Below are 23750 nucleotides of genomic sequence, written 5' to 3'. Positions count from 1 at the left end.
AACCGAACAGTTGATTATATTATTATAATTGTTTAAACAATTTAAGACGATCAGACACACAAAGTAGAAGTTCTACAAAAGAAAATTAAGATACGACTTTATTTAGAGTGAATTTTCTTATAGCTAATACGAGTATTTATTTAATAAATCGACGAATATCTTTTCACGCCGTACTGTTTTCATATTTATCTATTTTTTCATTTCGTACTAGCTAACGAGTTAACTACTAACTTATGAAAACCTTTTACGTTTTCCATCCCACTACTACATTATTATTCTTTAGTGAATCTGTCTATTGACAGGTATCAAGAAACAGCATTCTCCATGACGGTCTGTTATTATCATTATAATATGTAACTCTTCCGAGTAATTCTGTTTTTAACGGGTAAAGATTTGGTTTTCCTCTAATGTAAATCTTTTCATTCTAAGCTTAACATAATAATTGATAAAACCGGTGACTATCAAAACAGACTGCCGACAAAACTTACATAAATAATTGTCGTAATTTGAGTATTTAAACAAATGTTAAGGCTACATTTCTACTAGTTTTGTCGACTTGCTCGATCCGACAAAGTGATATCTAACAAAATCATTTAACGGAAATAAGGATATGAAATAAGAATATAAACCGAACTACATCCGCTTAATTGCCGATACAATGATTACCCCCGCTTTAATTATCAGCTTCATTAAAGCTGCTTCTGGCGATATTAAACAGTTAATTCAGTAATTTTCTAATCGCTTTAAAGCTACCGGAGAATCGCCCCACACGGCCCTATCACCAAGAACGTGATACATAACACAGATTCTGCTAAAAACAAAAACTGAATGAAACAATAAATTTTATTAAATCATTCATACAAAGAAAAGTGATGAATCATATTAAACAAAGAAATGGTAGTTTGCTATCAACATTGTTTTACTTTTCTTAGTTTTATGAAACAATAAAGAAAAATCTCTAAATGAATCGTTATCGACTTAATCTTTAAGTAACTCGTTGTAATACGGAGGCTACAACAATACAATTCTGTTGACTACATATAGCCTACAATTAAAATAACGTCAAATATCTGAGACTATAAAAAAAACCGATCGCAAATATCAGCAACAGCTCGCTTCTCTAGAAGTAAAAATGTTGAAACGATTCTGAGTAAAACAAAGATATAATGCAGTTTATCAATGTAGTTTATTTATGGTCTGTAAATAAGTAAACACAATAACAACATAAATAATAAATTACCGTAATTTAGTAAGAAAATGAGCAAATTAAAAAAATAATTAAGATCAGATGTTAAAATCGCAGGTTGTATTTCTGCACCAATTTTCCGTCGATTAAAAAAAATATGCTGCAAATTTTTTTTAGTCACCGTATAGTTTGTAAATCACACGACACCATCATGCGAGCACGCAACCACCACTTCCTTACACAACATATTTTCAGCAGAAGGAAATAATAAAACTTACCGCTATTAATACGACTAATCTTTATAAGAAGATAAAACAAATATGGAATGTTGAAGCTGTTTTATATGATTAATTAAGTTAATTAACGACAAACAAACAAATAATGAAAGTAAAAATTACACCTGAGACTGACGGAGAAGAGTATCAGAAAGCTTTCTTATTTAATGAATGATTACGTGATATATAAAACAATTCTATAACGTTTCCGTGCACTACATGCGGTCATTTCTTTATAAAACTACCGTGAGTGGTGAGTGGTTGTACAGTAAAATACATAAACAAATGTATCAGAAACAATTGCAGTGTTCTCATCGTATAAACCATGTATTAAAAATGTGTGCCTGAGTTTTTTAGGCTGCGTGTTTTCACCAAGGCGTTTCTCATGAAATCATGCAATTAATTTTTTGAATACTGTCGGTATTTTTATGTTGTGTTGAAAATGACTAACTGATAATAATTAATCTTGAAGGATACTTTTATTTCAACATAAATGATAAGAAATACGGTAACTTTTTTCTGCAAGCTCCTCTCGCTAAATGAAAAGGTTTTCTCACTAAGGTCAAAGAAAAATTTCCGGGAACGTACATCAAGCCCATAAAGTTTGAAAAAATGCTATCAACTCTAATGCGATATTATCTCATCTATATAACACATACAAAAGAAGTGTTTAAAAAAAACAAAGTTGCTCATAAAATTTATTTTTACAAACTGGAACACAATTTTAATAGCGAATCTAATTCCGTTACATAAGAAACGGTTTTTAGTATTTTTACTTGCCTATTAATTTAGAAGATGTAAAAGAATAAAGATAAATCAATTCTTTTTTTTATGTAGATCGTATTTCAGTTTATCCTAAATTGTGAGTGATTTCATCAAGAAATGGCATAAAATGGAAATTATTAAAAATTCATTATATATAAAATTTGCTTCACAATTATTGACAAGAAAGCATACAATGCAGTGAGTGAGCAGTACGGGATAGAAATCGGATAAATCAATTATAGTTGCCCCAGCGAATCTATGAGTTTGTAAAGTCATGTGCTGACATATTATATTGTTTTCAAAAAAACTTTTGCGCGTAATTATGATTTTTATTTCATCTTTCGACTAAAAATAATACATTTATGTTATTGTGTATTCAATTCTTTCCACTCGAGTTGATTACATGTATAAAGATGTTTAATGACTCAATCTTGTAAGCAACATCAAATTCCTTAATCAAATGACTAATGCTCTGATTGGCATTATGTACAGGCCTATAAAAATTTATACATGCATTAGAAATGATGTCTTTCGTCACGATTATATTTAAATCCGTCATTCGTAGCACACAATATGTGTAATAAATAAAGAAATAAACTTTAGTCCAATTTATATCGTGTTCAGCGAAGTTATTCGGATAACCTTTTTGAGCGGTCATATTATTTTATAATTACTCACTGTTTTTCGCAATTTTTTTGTTCGTGTATTAAATCCATAAATTTTTAACTTAAATCCACAGTTAAGGAAAAAATTTAGGAGTTGCGCACGTGACAATAATGTTTATGATTTTATGAAAAAGAAACTCTTAAAGTAGGTAAATTAGCTGACAACAAACATAAAATTGGCATTCATAAATGCGAAGAAAGAACTGCTGCTGCTTGTGGGATATCAAGAACATAGGTTCAAAAACTCAGAAGAGAAAAAGACATGATTCTTCAATCAACATCCCAAACGTGTTGTTTCAGCACGCCGAAAAAGTATAAACGACGTTCAAAACCTGTAAGCGGACTGGAAAAATTTGATTTAGGTGTAGTTAAAAGAACAGTTAATGAATTTCATTCAAAGAAGAATGAATTACCTATTTTTAAAGAAAATAAGGCAAGAACTTCAGACATCTACTGATCTTAAAGGCAGTGAATCAACTTAGCTGTTATTTTGAAAGCGTTAGATTTCAAATGTAAAACTGAAAATAACAAAACTTTTAATTGAAAAATCCGGTATCAGGTGGAAGAAAATTGAATATTTGTAGGCAAAGTACATACAAAGTAATGCTACAATTGTTTATTCGGATGAAACGTACGTTTTAAGTTCGCATTGTTCGACAAAGTCGTGGTCTGATGGTATTGTTGAGGAACTTAATGTGCCGATTAATAAAAGTGGCCATTAAATAGTAATTCATGATGGAGAAGTCGGTTTTATTTCGAACGCATTACTAACTTGGAAAGCCAGTTCGAAAAGTGGCGACTACCATAAAATGAATAGACAAGTTCATGAAGTGGGCGCGTGAAAAATTGATTCCAAATATTCCACCATATCAGTAGTAGTTGTTGATAAAGCTCCTTATTACAATACAGGTATTGATAAAGCGCCAAATTCTAATTCCAGAAGAAAAGATACGACCGATTGGCTGGAGAAACCTTACATTCCGTATAGTTAAAAAATGCTGAAACCACAGTTACATGAATTAGTAAAGTTACATAAAACTGAAGAACAAAAATATCACTTGGATGAACTTTTGAAAATACATGGGCATCGTGTTCTTAGACTCCCACCATATTATCCTAATTTGAATCCGATCGAGATGGTATGGTCAGCCGTAAAAAGACATGTGGCGAGTCAAAAAACAACATTTTATTTTATAAATATTGAAAAATTAACTACGGAGAAAATTAATTCCATGAATGAAGATGAGACTGGAAACCCTGTTGTAAAAAGGAAAAAAATATTGAAAAAGAGTGAAAAACTGGAACCACTGATAAATGAAATAACAGAACGTTATATTATACGTGTGAAAATGAAAGTGACAGTGATAGTGATTCGTTTAGCAAGGACGGTGAACTTGCTAGAAGTCTGAATTAGATGCATGAAGAAAATTCAAGTAAGCTTTTGTTCATTATTAAAAATAAATAATTTAGTCAAATAAAGGTTATAAAAGAATTAATTACGTATTATTTAAAATTAGTAAATGTAAATACAATTTATTACCGCGTACAATATGACAATAAGTAATACTTCGATTTGATACGCAGAGTTGATGTTTTCAGGCCGAGTAGTAATACGAATACGCAGTCTGCTCCGTGACGTTTTAAGCTCGTACACTGGCTCGACCTAATGTATTTTACGACACACACGATATGTGGCAACACTAAATCAAACACAATATAAACAGTAACTTTTAATCAAAAAACATGTACATAATGTACCCCATTTAAAACTGTTACACAAATGACTCGACCTTTAATAGTAATATTAATTTTAAAAAAATAGCAGGACCAGTGATTAGAAACTAATTCTTTTTATAGTGTTTAAACCTAGGGTTCAATTTATTTAAATTTTCTAAATTTAAATTTACTATTTTCCAAATAGCTGCATAACTTACATTTTGAGAATTCAGATAATTTTCGTTTAAACTACTAAACCGACAGGTATATCACAGACGATGGTTAATTCGAAGTAAACTATTTCATTAGTCAGATCTTCCCCCTCCAATTAAAATGTCTCGCTTCTTGAAATCAATATTTAAGTAAATGCGGAAAAGATAATTAAATGAGGCTACTGCTGCAATAACCGCTGTACAGATTTTATAACTGACAGATATGCTAATTACAGACATTAAAACTGAAAAACTGATTTTAGATGTGATCGACTAACGCTAATCTTCAGATGAACAGCCGTTACTAAAAACTAGAGTCAATTCTTCTGAGTAAGCGGACTAAACGGATAAACTTATTTATTTTCATCAGTTAAAGTATTTGTTAACTTTCTCAACGAGTTTCCTACAGAACTATTACCGCCTGCACTGGTAGGTCGTTTGGACAGTAAACAGTAATGAACTTTTTTTTATTTCTCCATCAATTAGTTCAAATAGTTAATTAAATTAAATTAAATAAATAAATTTATCTAATTTATTTCTGTTTTATGTAACAAATCTTTGTTGCCACATTTGCAACAACACTTTCCAACTATTGGCATTTTTTGTGTTTTATTACCAGCTATAATCTCTTGTACACTATTTAAAAAAATGGAAATTAAAAAAATTGTTTCATTTTCAATACTTTCATTAAAATATTAAATATATACTTTCATTTACTATTAAAGCAAGCAGTAGTATATTTTCGTTAGATTTTATTATTTAAAATACGTTATCAAGTTTCTGTACGCTAACTAGTACTCTCAAGTACTGCTACCTAGTGGCGCGATTCGTAAACCAAACTTTTTGAGGAAAAAGTGACATATTCGAGTCCCGCGGTTCATCAAATGGAAGGAAAAAAGTCTAACAAAAATCGAGGTATTTTTTGAAAGTATTCTTTATTATAAACCAAACTGAACTGAAATATGTTTTCATGCTTATTTTTTAATTTTTCCCCTATTTTCGTTCCATTTTTAGGTTACGTCGTGTTTAAAACTGTAAACATAGTTCGTTGACTTCACCGCGCCATCCAGTTCTGCAGACTTTTACCGGCGAAGTTCTAAGGAATTTCTTGATTCCTAAGTATTTAAAAAAATCTCCTACACCGGTGTTCAAAGTCCAAGTGAAAAACCGTTTGCAATCCCACCAAACAGAGTAGACTATTAAACCGTTAAAATCTAGTTTAGAGATGCCATAAAATGTCACTGTGAAATCGACAGAAGAAAGGAAAATTATCTTTTCGAAACAAAAATTGTAATGTTTCCAAACAAAGCAAAAACGGCAAAACAATATACCCACCGATCTTAATTCTATATAAAAATCTCACGAAAGGTATTATTAAAATAAACTACTTCAAAAATACAGAAGGCGGACCGTAGTATGATTGTTGCAAAGGAATACAAAAACAGAATAGAGCTTCTTCGCGAACGAATGAAAGTTTTCATTCATTTTCAATATAAGTCATTGTTAATATTACTGAATTATTTTTTATTTCTGACAATCGGGACTTTTTTTTTAACATATTAGGAATTAAAATATAAAATAAAAAATCGATATTAAACAAGAGAGGTTCTATTTCGTGTTCACATCAAACAAACTGTGCAAAAAACATGCTACAGTGACCTTAATGAGAATTGACTTTATCTGTTACTAAACTTTATCACCTCATTCAAAGGTCATTTTAAAGCTTTCATTCAATCAAAGAATGTAAGTAATGAAATGAAAGAAATTGCCATTAAAATACGGTTGTCTCGGTTAACATATTTCTACTACTACTTTATAAGTAACATGTTAAATGTTACTTCAGGAAGACGAAACGAATTTAATAACTAACCCAAAAGTTAAACAAAACAGAAAACACAACGGACGAACAGAAATAATAATAACGGACATGATTGCTTCTCTAAATAGAAAAATTTCGAACTGTTTTAAATAAACAATCCATTTTAGAGACGATTTATGCATCCGAAGTCTTACCGTTATTGTTCAAGAAAATTATATTAGACGGTTTATTCGTCTGAAATATCGATTTTATTCGTAAAGGTTGCATAAGAAAAAATAAACCGAGCAAAAACATCATGAAAAGTAACCAACTAATACAACAATAACATTTTTCTTACTTTGATCGTTAAATTATTTCATTATTTTTAAATTAATAATATTGATATTGTTTTATTTTGATGAAAATTATGTTTTTTGACGATACTGAATACGCAATATACGAGATGTAGCATGAATTTGATCCTGAAATTATGAATACTATAATGCCGGTGCTAAACCGTATATATATATATATATATATATATATATATATATATATATATATATATAAAACTATTAGCATTAAAAAGAAAGTAAACTAGACGACGGGATATAATAAACTTAGTGAAAATAATGTAAAATTCATCACATCTAATTCACAAACGACTGAAATTTGTCGCATCTGATTTAATGTCAGCCGTTAAAATCAACGTTACATGGTCGAATACAATAGAATAAATTCTGCTAAAAATCACAAAATCAGACACTGATATCGGACAACAATACAACAATATCAGACAACTGTGAATACACCAATAACAGTAGTTTATTTATTTACAGAATGTAAAATATGCACTAAGGGAAAAACAAAGATTTTAAACTGTTCTACTAATAAAACAAGTTTGCGTTTTATTTAGTTTGAAAAAAAAACATTTATACTGCATAATTCGTGTTAAAATATTTACTTCAGGAATGATCAACGCAATGACTCATCGCATACGAAATCCTAATAAAAAAAGTAGTTAAAATTCATTTGTTACAATGGTAATAAATAAAACCTTAAAAAAAAGATGAGCGTTAAAAAGTGACGTCACGACAATTTAAAATAATATTAATGTATAAAATTCTTATACATAATGACTGTAATACATATGATACTCAACGAATTATAAAGGCTTTAATATTTTTTGATTTAGCGACCTCTCGTGTAGAGATTTTATTAAAAAAAAACGAACAGGGGTGTTTATTTTACCGATAATACCTCTTAATGTTACATTTTATTTATGTAGAGTAACAAAAAAAGGAATTTACCATTTTTTTTATACGAAAACTAACGTAATAAAAAATTCGAATATTCCAGAATAAAAATGTATTTAACACAAATTTGTATGCTTGACCTAAATATTGTTTCTTCCGTCACAAAATTCACGTGCCACTTTACAGTATATACACCCATCCTTAATTTTTTTTATATTTTATAATTTTACTACTTAAGGGTGTACTAGACATCTCTTTCTCCTAATCATTTAAAAATTGTAGTTAGAAATGCGGCAGCAAATAGTTGTTAGTCTAGGAAAGTACCCTAAGAGAATTTGTTAAAGGAATCGGAATAAGGTAAAAGCAAGCATTACGTAACTACAACACACTACGGTATAGGCAAATTATTCAGAAATACTAACTCCTGTGATACTACTACAAAAAATCACTGGAGAAAAATATCCACGTTTATATCACACGGAATGTTCAACACAACACAATCATTCAAACATGTTTAATTAAAACCGAAGAGATAATGCAAAAAAAAACAAATCAAACCCTTTTTAAACATAAATAATTACTCAATTAATATTTAAGTAAATATAAAGTAGGAAGGAATTCATCTCATCCGTTACACTACGTACTTTACATTTATATCAAAAATTGAAAGCTAATGAAAATATACGTAAACTGGGACTACGGTATTAAAAAAATAAACATTAAATTTCTAAAGATACGTGTTTATATAGATTTAATAACTAAATGTAAAAAGCTGGATAAAAATTCATGATTTAGACGACCTAAACCCTAAATCGTATCAATAAAGAAGTCATTTTTTCGACATCTAGCAGAAATCTAAGTGAAAAAGACTATAAAGTTTGGAATTACTAAAAATCCTTTCAGCAGATCAAAAAACATGAGGCAATCGCACAATTCTTTCTTCTTTTAGGTAGATTTCATAAGAAAGCTACCTATTGTAATGGGTACCATGATTCGACTTCCGGAAAATTTCGACGTATCTTCGCGTTTCACATCCTCCAGACCCCAAAATCAACATCAGTTCAAAAGTTTATATTAACTTTTGAAAGTAGTGAAATACATATATATTTCACTTTTTTGTTGACGCGATAACTACAGTAACTTTGCGCCAATCACTTTCAAATTGTTCGTTAAAAATAATCTCGTCCCAAAATCTCGGTTGAGTTCGTTAACGGCAAAAATCAGACCAGGGGGGTGGAAATGGTGGGTGGGGGGCTTTTCCGAAAAAAACAAAATATCGCTATAACTTTCTTATTAAGTAAAATACCGAATTCGTTTAAAGTTCCTACTATTCTTTGGATAAGGGCGTAAAACTTATCTAAGAAAAATTATTTGATATCACCAACCATTGGCCCAGGGGATGGAAAAAATGGAGTTTAGAAGACACAAAAAATCATACCTTCCTTAATAGGCACAATATCGAATCGGCTACTCCTCTAAACATTACCTAAAACTTTTTTCTGAAACAATTTTTGATATGACCAACCCTTATGGCAAGGGATGACTAAAACGTTGCCGGAATTGTAAGAAAATGGGGGCTTGTCGTATGCTACACACGTGAAACTTTTTTCACATGCAACCATTGAGTAAATTTGAAGTTTTTCTTAACTTTAAGGTGAAAATCTTTATTATCCCCTACTTAGCACCGGTGAAATTTATTTACGCCTTCCGGCGTGTCTAAAGGGATTTTTTTTTTAATAAGAGTTCAGACTTTTTTTTATACATAACATTTTAATGAAGAATTGATGCCTGAAATTACGGTGAGAAAAACTTATACTGTCGTTAGGAATTTAGCACAAGACATCATTTTCTGTAAGTTTACCGTTGTCAATACTAAAATTAAATCACAACTATCGATAATTTACAAACCCTTAAATTGACACAGCCCTTAAACTGACCCTCAAATTGACAATCCAAAAGGTATTAACCCCTGAAGAAGTATAATCTTTTAATTTTAGGAACCATTTTCTTAATTCTGTTCCTTTAGTTAATTAATTTATTTGAGATAGGGGTGGGCCCGCAAAAAAGTTGATTTTATAAAAATATAACGTTTCACGTAACTTAATAAAAACACAAAATTACCCAAAGTAATTTTGAACACCCAAAATTTTCTCACTTTGAATATCAGAATGCGTCGCATAATATATATTGTAACCGGGCCAGTCTAACGGGTTTATTCTACAAAGAAGAAAGAGATATAAAATAAAGAAAGAGGAATGTAGAAGGAACGTCAAACAGGTTTTTTTTCTAGAAAAAGTACTCATAGAAAAACGACAACAAAAATGATTACGCTTGAAAAATCAAAAGGACTGGTCGGGGAAACTGGATCTGTAGGTCAGGAGGTATAAATACTGCCAAGGGACCAGCGGACGTATTCAGTAGTTTTTCAAGCCCGAGTTCAGTGGAACGTACGATAAAAACGATAACAGTAAGCGTTTGGTGAAAACGACTGAAGAGGGCGTCATGAGTATTCGGTTTAGGCAGAGATTGAAAACAATAAGCTGTTCGGTGAGTTTTTTTGTAAATAGAAGTGAAAGTGACCGTATGCGCTATTCTTTCTTAAAGTGTAGGGTAGTTCTTTTGTTAACAGTAAAATTATACTCGCAGAAAGTGAATTGTATGAACTTAAAATTTTTTTATTGTTATCTACATGTCAATGCAATATTAGTTATTTTAAGTTTTTAGTAAATCGGACTGTATTTTGGTATTTATAATTTGATTGTCATTAAATTGTTTAGGTTTTTTATTTATTTGAATTACTATTTTGTATGTATATATATATATATATATATATATTATACATTTTTAAATCAATAAAATTTATTTATAAGAAATTTTTATGTTGGTTAGTCTCGAGATACCCTTGTCGAACGACTAACAAGAGACAAAATGTATACACAGTGCTGAAATGTGACTTTTTTTTATAAAAATAATCTTCAAATCGTCGGTGTAGAAAATGTAATTTTTTACGTTGTAGTTAACGTAAGTCAACCGGAAAAAATTATAACAGGACCACTAAATATACTTCCTGTACTAAATTAAAAACGATTCGTCGTCAAAATCTGTCCACTTGTAACAAGTAAGACTTTACATTTTGAAAAATTAATGAATCACTATTTGAAACAAGAACCTCCTCCCGGAGGAGGAGGAGGTTCTTGTTGAAGGTTTCAACCGGTTGACCGGTTGAAAGAAAAAAGTACTAAATAAAGCACACACATCATTTTATAAATGTATAAACAACGGAGTAATTTTTTTCTCAAGTAATTAGTGAAGTGTATAATAATAATAATCATAATTTAATGCGTAACGAAATGTCATTTAAAGCGTAACAACTGATGATAAAACTTTCAATAAGTTTCACAACTGTTCTGTAATAGTTCTACAAATCGTCTCGCAGTGTTACAACAGATCCAGTTATGATAATAACAAGGACGAACAGACGACGACCATGATGATCACCGCCATAATGGTTAGACACCAACACTTATAAGACAACGATAATAGAAATATAATATTAATTACCGTAAGATATCAGATTTGCGTTCTGCATATATACAACAGTAACCATTATTTTAATATCTGAATCAGAACGTATTATTAAATAATAAAATAATAATCTACGACATTTATGGATTTATACAAAATTGTACTATGTACTTAAAGAGTAGTAAAAACAGTAAAAGCAAGAAGAAAAACTTAGTAAAACAACATAATTTATATAGAAAATTTCGAAAAGTAAAAAATTAAATGTCACTACTCAAACAGTATTACTATACTAAGTAAAAATCATAATGCTGAAAAAACACTTTGTTTATACTATCCACATTTACTCCTCCAACAAAACTCAGTACATCTAAATGTCATAAAGGAAAATACGGCGAAATATTTAAATGAAAGGTTAAAATAAAATATGCGTTTGTTAATACGAATTTCTCAGAAAGGTTATGTGAAAACCTCTTAACTCACTGAAAATCACTATTAATTACGTACAAGAACTCGTAAAAAACCGAATTAGAATCCAGAAAGCAGTTAAGATATCAAATCGACAAGAAATAATAATACAGTTTTGTAAAGATGAAGATAAAAATGGGACTAAATAAAATATAAATATTTTTGAGTAATGCAGAAATACGAACAGTAACACGACGCCTACGACTAGTAAATAAGACGTGAATATTGATTTGTAGGCTTAAAATACAAGCTACATTCAAGCACTTTACAGTTGCATCCATATTAAAATTTAGCTAAAAGAATGAACGCAACGGTGAAAATGGAGAGAATGTTTTTACCAACCTTGAGTACTACGAACAAAAAATTATTCAAATCAATACATACAGTTATGAATGCATTCATAGTAATTCATAGAATGCATTCATAACTATTGCATTTATAGTCGTTGCTAATAAAATAGCAACGTAAGTTGCTTCCAAGATAATAATCTTTAACATTTCAACGGAAAGTTTATAAAGTTAAAAATTCAAAAAAGGAATAAATTTTAAAAAAATAAGCAAAACTATGTAAAATTACCAATTCAAAATATAATGTAAAAATATGCTTCTAGAACAATCTTTCCGTGTCCATTACCCAACTGCTTCGTCAATGATGGGAGCTGCAAAATTGCTATGAAAAGATTTTATGCAAAATATTTCAATGTACTGCAGCAATAAACCGATGTTTCGTATTAGGTAAACGGTTTTAGCTATCTAACCGAAACTGAAAAACCTCGTGGTTAATAATGTTTAAAACATTTCACCCGTGAGTCTTAATTACTTTTCAGACCCTAACAGAACTCTATTTTATTGACTAAATCGTCCAAAAAATTCGGTTCTGAAAAATAAAACAAGAAAAAAGTAATCGATTAACGAGAGTAACACGATTAATTCACTTGTTATTTATTTAACCGGCAAAACTTAAACGGATAAGACATTCACAATCACATCGACCGATTAAATAAAGAATAGATCTTGCGATAATAACGATAGGCCAGAGACCGTACAAGACTACATTTAAATTCATACCTATTATCCTCATTCGTCCTCTGAAGTAATACCTTACGGTGTTTCCGGAGGCTTAACAGAAAAAGAAAGTTCAAAGAAAGCTAATAACACTGTCACGTCCACTTGAGCCGTCCGGTGCTGCGATCTAGCGGGTGCTAGCGCTCACCGGAGAGTTCTGCTTGTACTAACATTCGGCGCTCGAATCTGATCCAAGGCGGTCACGTCATACTCTTAGTCCGGATGGACTCCATTCTTTGTTCGGATGAACGTTAGCTTTAATGTTGCATTTATTTTTTTATTTTTATATGTCAAGTTATACGTTATGTTACAATTCATTTCATTAACTGTCAAATTTTATTAATTTTTGTTAAAAATTAATAAAAGAAAGCACGTATCGAATTAATAAACTATACTTAAAATCGCATTCGTAATTATCAAGATCCAATAGTGAAATAAGATTTAATATTTACAATATGTTTACATCCGCAATGTTCTCAAATACATGTCTCCTAACTACTATTTCTAGATTTATAAAAGCTTTCGGTACGTAAGAATAATAACACGCTGATAGTGTACAACATAACCACTTCTATTCACGTCTTCAGTTCAACCACACTCAAAAGATTTCCTTTCACTCGATACAATCGAAAAATGAAATCATTAAAATGCATACTTTCTAGCTTCGTAATCCCGTGTGTTCTAATATAATATACATGACTAGTTCGCCCAAACCCCTTTTTTTAAAATCATAGAACCAATTCCTGGAATTATATAACATCTAAAAATGTAAAATCTTACCTACTACTAAACCGCTTAATCCGATTCCAGTTATTTTCCGAAATAAACTATAAACTTATTAAGAATGTAATGAAATAATATCCATGAAATCCACCAAACAATTATAATAAGAACTTGCGGGTAATCAAGATAACTAACTCATAAGGGGTGATTATTCGAAAAGTTACCGCATTTATTATTCAACAGTTATCACTCCCATCATATTCTCTTTCAGGCATCTATACCATTCTCAGAGGAACCTTTTTAAATTATTTTCAAAGGGTTGTAAACCATTTCCGCTACACCTACCCAAAACTCAAAAATCTTAAATGGCTGTGGTAACACTTAATTACATTAATTGACATCCCGAAAAAAATAAATTTCTGTGAAAAGAAAATTAAAATTCGCCCACTCCTTCGCTCGATAGGTGCGAAAAACCATTTGGAGTAATACTTTTTTAAGTTTCTGTTCAACAAAAATAACTATAAAATTACGTGATATTACTTCTTAAATTACCCTTTGAAAATAATTTTAAAAAGGTTCCTCCCCGAGAACTGTATATGTGTTTGCAAACAGAAATATGATGGGACTGATAGCTGTTGAATATTAAATGCGATAACTTTTCAAATGATCAACCGGTATATTAATAAATGTGTACGTCACAGTTTTAGGTGGGTTACGTAATAATGAGGTGAAAATTCATATTTTTACAACAACAAAAAAAGGTATAGTTAATATCGAGATAATTAATCTCGCAATACATTTTAGCCGACTTGCAAAAAAAAACGAAGATATATTTTCTTTAAATAAAGAAATCGCTTGAAATAGGCATGCTACTGATATCAGTCGATTCGTTTCAAAAACATCCGCTGTGTACCTCACAATATCCGAAACGGTAGTTTATCACACAAAAACTACCGAAGTAGTTTTTGGCAATTCTCTTAAGGTGAATCCGTACTCATAACCGTATATTTTTCCTATTGTAAAAGGAAGGATGCGGTTGATGCAACAACCTATATCTATATATATCGTGTGCTCCCGACGGGATAACGTACTAAAACTTTCAGATACGAAACTGGATATACCATTAAACACGGTCGACCATTATCTAACGATTTATTTTAGCATCTTAGTTATTTGGTTATTACTTGCGCTGATTAACAATTAAAATTACATTTTCCCTTACGTATACGACAATCAACTACTACTATATTTAAAATCTAAACAACAATTATCATATCATCAGTAGAGCCGAATGAACAGTTGAATCGAAGCACTTCATATATTTCGGTTCCATATCTTGGAATTTAAAAATCTTAATTTATGAGAAACAGATAAAGTTCTCTATAAACGGGCGTAAACTTCTAACTGATGAAAACACGATGCTACTTCTTGTTTCTAAAATTGGCATGGTATGATAGTCTAAGCGATAATTAAAACGTTGAAACAAAATTAGGTGATGATCGGGGCAAAAACAATATTAATATAAACAAACTGCAACGTAAAATAATGGAAAAGTACATGAAATTTTTAAATATATTACAGAAAAGAAAAATATAATTCGCTATACGATGCTTATACATCGGCAGTATAAACTAAGCGTGTTAACAAAAACCCGATTAGCTCAAAGAAAGAAAAATACATCCCGAAGTCGAAATTTGTTCCTTATAAAACGATAGTGTAGATATTAATAAGGCGAATTAAGTAATTGGTCGGTGGTAATGTTATACCATATATTTCTTCTTCATACTAAATTTAATTCAGAGCAGATGTACAAAAATTATAAGATCCAACATTTACAACAATTTTATAAAAATCAGCTGTCTATTCCATCAGACAGCATTTGATGTTATGGAATAGAAATTCATAACAGTTAACAATCAATGCATACAGATTTTAAGTTTAGTAACAATATAGATTAGAATTTACGTTTAAATACTTCTTTGTTGAGAGCTTATTTTAGTGAAATTAATTTAACACATTTCCCTAGCACTAATAAATAGACGTGTATTTAAAAAAAAAATTACACCTAATAAAGAAGTTAAAATATTTTGGAAAGAATTTATTCACTCCTTAATCTACTGCAGAAATTATCAAAATACAAATTTCTTTATCGATCAACACTAAGAATTCATTCTGGGAGAAGATTAATATAGAACTTATATCGAATTAAACGTTAAGTCGATTACACCAAACGGTTTGGCAAATCGACTATTACAGGCAAGTTAACCGGCTTCTTTGCTAACTTATAGAGATAATAAAATAAACCCTTAACAGATAATAAAACGGTAAGTTTTTAAAACTATTTTTAATATTTCAACCGAAAAAAATGACATACTAACCTTCAATAAAGAAAAATGTTGCGTATAATGCAAAGTCGTTTCTCTATTACAGTGAAACAACACTTTATAATGCACTTTAGTATGACGTCATACTAAAAATATTCTTAATATTCAAAGATCACCGATGATGAATAATCTAATCTAAGCCAGGAATTTTTGTAGACGGTAGCATTACTTTATGTGCTTCCAGTCTTCCGCAAATAATGTATGCAAAATTGACGAGTTCTTTTAAATAGATAGTACTGAATTCCTTTAAATATAAATAAATATGTACAATTAAAATTCAATATTAACGGAGAAGTCAAGATATTATCTAACGGGTAAAAGTAAAACGGAAGATTACCCACACGATATATAATTTAGTTTAGGCAAGCAGTAACCGTGTCTTCTACACCAACAATAAATACTGTACGTGAATTTAATAATTAAACGTAACACAAAACCACCGCTTACATTTTATAGTCATCGTACCGACTACATCTCAGAATAAATAATTCAGTTAAGTAAGAGAAAAACACTGCCTAATAAAATACATTCACTTCGTGTTTGTTTACATAAAACAGAATACTAATAGGCGATAAACAATCGGTAATAATAAATAATTAACCATCCCTACAGAATAATTTTCCCACAAATTTAACTTTCTAAGATGTTACACTTAAAATACACATAGGAAGTTCACAGGACTCAAAACAGGAAACCGTAAAATAAGTCATTTTTTCGGAAATTTTTTTACAAATACGAATATACCCTAACAATAAACGAATTACATTGTGAAAATGGAAAAAAAAATTACTCGAAGCATATAAGTTTTGCTGCTTATCTCATAAATTTTTTCTGTAGCTTCAGTTCTACCTTGTAGTCGTGCTAGCGCTGTTTGACTGCAATACTTTTTAAGTAAGAACTCTCCGACTTCTCTTCAAAGATTTTAGGTAATATTCCGAACGATAAGTATAAACTGTATTGAAGTAAGGTTTTCTAAATTTTGATAATCCGTGCGAGCTAGTAAGTCGACATCACCTGATCTTATTAGATTTCAGATTAATCTATTCTAATTTGTCCAATAAAATATTGCACCTTTAACTTTTTCCCGAATTAATCTCGATATTCTTAACGTTTAAAAAAGATTTATCATCTGTGAATAAAAAAAACGACAAGATAAAGCCAGCAGCTTTCGTAATTAGAAAGGATTTATAGTCATCGTACCGACTACATCTCAGAATAAATAATTCAGTTAAAATAAGAGAAAAACACTGCCTAATAAAATACATTCACTTCGTGTTTGTTTACATAAAACAGAATACTAATAGGCGATAAACAATCGGTAATAATATGGATATGGTAAGTAAGGATGGATATCTCTATCCATCCTTAGAAAGGATTTAAGTACAATTATGTATTCCATTTTTTAATATAATCAAATTTTAGTTAATGTGCCGATAATGGGGTTTTTATATCTATCGACTAAACCGTGCGAACAGTTGACATTAAACTGTATTTGAACTGATAAATTTTTTAATATGAAATGACCATTAAATTTAACTAATCACTTTTCTAAGTTTTTTGTATGTGAAAGTACTTAAGTGACGATTCATTTTCAGAAAATTATTTTTTTTATTCATTTATATGAAAATATAGTACAATTTTTAGCAGGCTACGTTACCGAAGCATCGGTTTTGTCGTAAAAATTTATAATACATAAATACTTGTATGTGGAGGTTATGGATTTTTTAAAATTAAACTGCAAAATAGGTTTAACTATATTAATTAGTTTAAGAAATTTGTTTAAAACGGTTTTTTATGAATTGGGTCGGCGGATACGTTCTCTTTGCACAAATTCATCACATCGATCACGAAGATGTATGACGAAAATTTACTTGCGGTACGGACGACATGAAACGGCCATTTACATATACTACGTGAATAAAAGAAGTAAAATGAGACTTCAAACAGATAAGATTATCAATAAAAGATTATCGTACTGGGAAAACTATTTGGTCATAATATACTACAAAGAAAATTTAAGTATGAATATTACCGATGATTATTTGAACTATTTTATTTATAAGACAGTTATGTACAAAAGGGCAAAAATAATACGAATGATGTAAGGTTTATTAAAACGGTTTGCCGAATTGAATAATCGAGTTCATAATAATCACTAAAATTTAAACTAATCGATCTAAGAGATCTCTTTTTAAGAACGTACATAATAACGAGTAAAGCGTAAACGTAATAACGAGTAAAACTTACTAAGCGAATGGAAATTATAGAATGCCAACTAAGGGTTAAAGATACAACACAATAGTGAAAGCAACAGGTGACACAGAAGGACTTTCACCCGAACCGACTGAGAGCGAAGGATGACCTCTTGACTGGCTATAAATACGAGTTACAAGACCTTAAAGATAACTAGCCGGTTTACCGGCCGACTACAGAACCAGTATCGATATATACCACTACAATTGCGCAACTCGGCCGATCATATAATAAATGTTACGATAGTCTTCCTACGACTGCAATGAACATCACGTAGGCTTCTTTTATTATAATAAAAATCTATAATTACTATTTGGATACAGGAATATTTATTTAATTTAAATAAATAAATATACCCAAAATAATATTCTACATATTAAAATGAAAATCGGAAATATCTTATTAGCTCAGATTAAAATACAACAATTATAATTAACATACTAAATTATCTATGCAACATAATCTGTTTATAACATATCTTATTATGAAAAATTAAAAGCATAATCACAAAGCTAATTATACCACTAACCTTTAAAAACTATTACATTAACGTTTATACGTCTTCTAAATGCATTTCTTACTTTCAATTTCTGTTTAAAGCATCTCTTTAAAGTAATCTGTTTAAAACTTCATTTTCTATTGCACGTTAATATTCTAGTCGCAGGAATTCTTGAGAAAAATATAAAAATTATTGATTAAATAAGAAAAGATGTACCAAAATCATATAAATTTAATATCGAAATTAGTTTAATCGGCGATTTTTTATTGGTTTTTAAGTGATTGTTTTATTGTCTCGAGAAAAAACTTTGTGAGAAATTATCGTTTCTCTCATCAACCAGTTTTTCATCATATGCTATTGTAAACAAACTTTATATAAAACTTTCATCTGTAGTTGATGATCGGTTGTCTTTAAGTGTTAGTGAACAATGTATTTACTATTTAAGTGGTACTATCACAATTAAATTTATTTGTATAGTAGTAATTAAGTCCAAAAATATATTTATTTAAATCGTTATACAGCCAAATAGTATCACTTGGTCTAAAAACTGTCAAGAGTAACCAAATAATCAGAGTAGTAAATATTGTACTTGCTAACATGGTAATGTTGATATCAAAGATAAATATGAACCGCAATAGTGTTTACTGCGGCAATGTAGTATTCGTTAAATGTTAATTTATAAATAATTGAAATGATATAATTGTCAGTATTAGAAAAATAAGTACAATTAACGGGAGCTGATCATTACGGTGTAATTAAATAAATTATATTTTGTATAATTAACAAATTATCTTACATAAAGAAACATATATACATGCGCGCGCACACACACACACACACACACACACGTTTAGCAGGCGGAAGATATTATAACAGATACAACCGTCGATAAAATCATCAAAAATAACTCATCCTTATTATTCGAAATTAATATTTCGAAGTATTTTATTCGAAATAGGTTAAAAAAATCGTTGAAGGTCTTTGGCCAACAATGTAACAGTATTCATGAATATACTTAAAATTCCGTACTCAATTAATATTAATACCAGGAGATAATAAATAAAATGACAAGTAACAAGTATTAAAAAAAAAAAAACTCTGTCAGTACTTTAAAATGCGCGTTAAGGTTTTCCGCAGAAGAATGAATGAATATTTAATTGTACCTATATCGCTTCGCACATTCATTTGATAAAAAAAGCCAATGTATATAATTACTAATATCAGCACAAATAAAATCATTTACTATCAACAGTATACTACATCTCAGTTTTCGTTAGTTCAGATAATACTAGACCTAATTAGAACAGAGTATACCGTACCACAATTATCTTCATTTAGTCCTTCTTATCAAACAAATGTGTAAAAAGCTGTAAAGGTACAATAAAGTATGATTAATTCATTCTCCTGCTTTTTCCTTGATTATGGAAAACCTTAATGCTCATTTTAAATATACTACATAATCTTTTTAACAGATTATTCAGAAAGGACTCGTTTGTTTATATACATATAAATGATTGCAATGAAATCACTTGCCGGCCGTCTCAGAACGGAAATAATTTTTTTTAGATATTGAAACTTCCAGACTAAAATTAAAAGGTTCCAAGGAAATAAAAACGCGAGAATACTTCCTCTGAAGGATGACTTTTTTGTTATAAATGATATTAAGACACATGGTCTCAAAGAAATTTAGTGAAAACTTATGAACAACCCTAGTCTTTTTCCTTTCCAAATAATATTAAGACGCCTTATAACTTTTATCTAACGTAACTGAATAACCAGAAATAAACGGAATATAATACATTTTTATGAGTTTAATAACCGGATGAAGCGCACGTTTTTGAATCCGGCTTTATCTTACATTACACAAAGTTAAGTTACTTTCACTTAGGATTACAATATAATCTTAAAATAAATGTAATAAATTTAGAAATGCAAGTTTAGAGAACGCTGTATAAACGAGGTAGCAGATGAGGTGTAAGCGATTAACTATATTGAAACTGCTTCGGCGTAAGGTATAAAAAAGTCGAGTCGACAGACTGGTACGTAAAAGGAAGCCTTAACAACTATTCCTTCCAAGCGTTTTTTTTCTTGCGGAAATACAATTCTGGGTAGTCGGTAAACTTTTTCAAACTTAATTATATAACAAATGCTGGAAGAAGGCAATTCAATTCCACTCGCACGCCTCCGGACTAGTCGAATATTATAGTCAACCCGACCGGCACGTGGCTAATAAAAGTAATTATATGTATAGTAATTATATGTAACACCTTGGACGGCTCTTAGCCTGGCATATAACTGACTTTCATACGAACTAACAGTCACTCGATTTAAAAACGGAAAAATAACAATTATGTTCTCTTCCTGCAGCGATTGAATTAACAACATTTTAATAAACTAATTGAGACTAAGAGCCTGTTAAGGCAACAGAAGTATTTTAATACCGGTTCTTCGCAATACGTTATATTTTAACATAATATGTACATTAATACTTTCAACAAGTAGCGTTCGAAATTACACTCATTAAAGTTTTTTTTTTTTTTTGATTCGAGATTAATGTGGAAATGATTTAGTATCCTGCTTCTATCGGGTCTCTACAATGAAAAATTATCTTTTTATATTTTTAGGGTCAATACAGTAAGAATATACAGTCAAAAATATTAGCAATGGATTTTGTTTACAAAGTTTTCAAAATGAAGTCTCCGTTTTCAAAATGGGCTCTCCCGTTCTACAAAACAAACACTTTAAAATGGATTTTAACAAAACATGTGTCTGTCCCGGCTTCTCGTCTTGTAGGTGAAAACGTTAGACGGCGTTTATTTTCTACAATGGGATTGCCATCCTCAAGAAAAACATGCATCTCATATTAAACAGTTAAAGGAATACACCAGTTTTACGTTCTTCTTATAAGAATACACGAGGTCTACAAATGAGGAGTTAAGACAAAACTCTACCCTTAATTTTTTTTTTACTGCATTATAAAACTAGTTAATTTTAAAATAAATTATTAGATATTTTATAAATCATCGATTTATCTTCTGTTTAAATGATTCTACTCTAGTGAGAATTATGTATTCGTAACTGCAGTAACGATCAGAGCTTTCCTACTTGTAATCTGAATTACCACGAATAGTAGTAATTAAATCTGTAGCTCTTTTATACAATATATATGATAATTCGTCATGAAGAGCTAGAGAAACGACGTAATAAATAGTTTAGTCCTTAAAAGCAACATAAAACATATCCTAAGAGGTCATATAAATTATAATCGGGTGAAGAGAAAAAGTTAATAACTGTTAACGTAAGTAAATCTAATTTCTTACAAGATGCGAGGAAAAAAAATAAATGACCGACCGACAGAAGTTGAAGCGATCCAAAAACTTGTTCTTGTTGGTAATTCAGCCGATCTAAATAAGAGAAATGAAGAGACCGGTTGCGAAATTTGGAACTGTATATGGAAGACATGTGCTGCATACTAACATACAATTCCATTCAAATATCATCTCATTTTTGTACAACACTGTTACTTAAATAACTTACTGTAAACAAACTTTCGCATTAGTAGACATATTACGTCAAAGTAATTTAGTGGCTTTTTATTGAAAAAACAAAAAAAATATATATATGTTATAAAATTATAGTATTCAACCAATATGTATAAAAATGAACAAACCAGTAAGGTTATGATATATAACAACACAATAAAAGTGTATACACTATGTATAAGTCTGCACTCTATAAGTGTACACTTAAACACTCATAGCCGTGTTAGAAGTCTATACACATATCACTTATAACACTTAAGTGTTTTATATACATAAATAATAAAGACTTCTCATACCTAAAGACTTCTCATGTGATAGCATTGAGGCAGATTTTTCGAGACTGCTTTTGTAAACCTCTCTTAATTTCAACTCCTATCATTTAAAAAGTAGTAATGTAATAATATAAACTTATCAAAAATATCGAAAAAAACATATATACATTAAGGTTTGGATGTAGTAGATCTGTCAAGAGCCGATTTTCAACAAAAATAAATATGAAAAATAATGACAGGATTTACAGGTAATAAACTGAAACGGCATTGTAATGAAGAAACATATCGACCTAAAGTCGAAAAACAGTATACGTGTCAATTTTTATCTGACGTCAGAGGGTTTGTGTGACCCTTTAAGTATGACAAAATCTATTGAAAACCCTGGTGTTGTGAGAACTAAACTTTTTTCTACGAACCTGATGTTACTAGTATAGTAACATGTTGCATGTTACAATACTTCGTAACAAGTTACTAGTACAGCGACATGGTTCATAAGTCAACATACAAATAAGGTACAATACAATTTTTTATACGACTAATTATTACACCGTGCTTATGATTATTTTCTGAAGCAGAATGGATTAATTACCACTGTATAAATAGGTTTATTCTTATTGATGTAATTTTTTTTTATAAATAAGGTAAATTATTATTAACAACATTTGATTTAATGTTTTCTCGTAAAATGTAATTACTAGAAAAATACTGTAAGTTAAAAATCCTAAACCAAACATAACACCATTTTATTTATCCTAATAGTCCCAATAGTAACCTGTGATGTACAATAACAATTAAGACGTAACCTAACCGCATAATACATTCAGTAAAAGTAACTAAAATACTCTACTGAGTAACATTTTCTATCAAAACATAAACAGAACTAGTGCCATCGTCTCGTCCGGATAAACTGTAGCTTTGTCGGTCGATACGTGTACTATTACGTTATCATACAGCGTTCTAAAAGACTGAATATATTTTCTTTTTAAATAAAATCAAAACTATGGAAATTTCTGGTAGTTCCACGTACCATATATCAAATTCGGTATTTTACTTCTAAGTGCCGTATCCGGTATCGGAATAACGCTAGGACCATTCATGAATCATTGAAACTTACATGAGCTGCAGAAACTAAACGGCTATTAATGGAGAC

At 30.0% G+C, this 23750-nt stretch overlaps 2 protein-coding genes across 2 annotated transcripts in view; one reads left to right on the top strand and one right to left on the bottom strand.

The window, feature by feature from the left end:
• Positions 1–23750, bottom strand: part of qin (tudor domain-containing protein qin) — a 435556-nt gene that overhangs the window by 341764 nt on the left and 70042 nt on the right. The window lies entirely within an intron of this gene.
• The window catches only part of LOC142334274 (uncharacterized), a 68667-nt gene that overhangs the window by 21841 nt on the left and 23076 nt on the right, over positions 1–23750 (top strand). The gene's annotated exons all lie outside the window — the stretch shown is intronic.

The sequence above is a fragment of the Lycorma delicatula genome, chromosome 1 (assembly GCF_047948215.1).
Source record: "Lycorma delicatula isolate Av1 chromosome 1, ASM4794821v1, whole genome shotgun sequence".
Taxonomy (NCBI): Eukaryota; Metazoa; Arthropoda; class Insecta; order Hemiptera; family Fulgoridae; genus Lycorma; species Lycorma delicatula.
The sequence above is the reverse complement of the archived record's forward strand: the minus strand, read 5'-3'. Positions and strand labels throughout refer to the sequence as shown.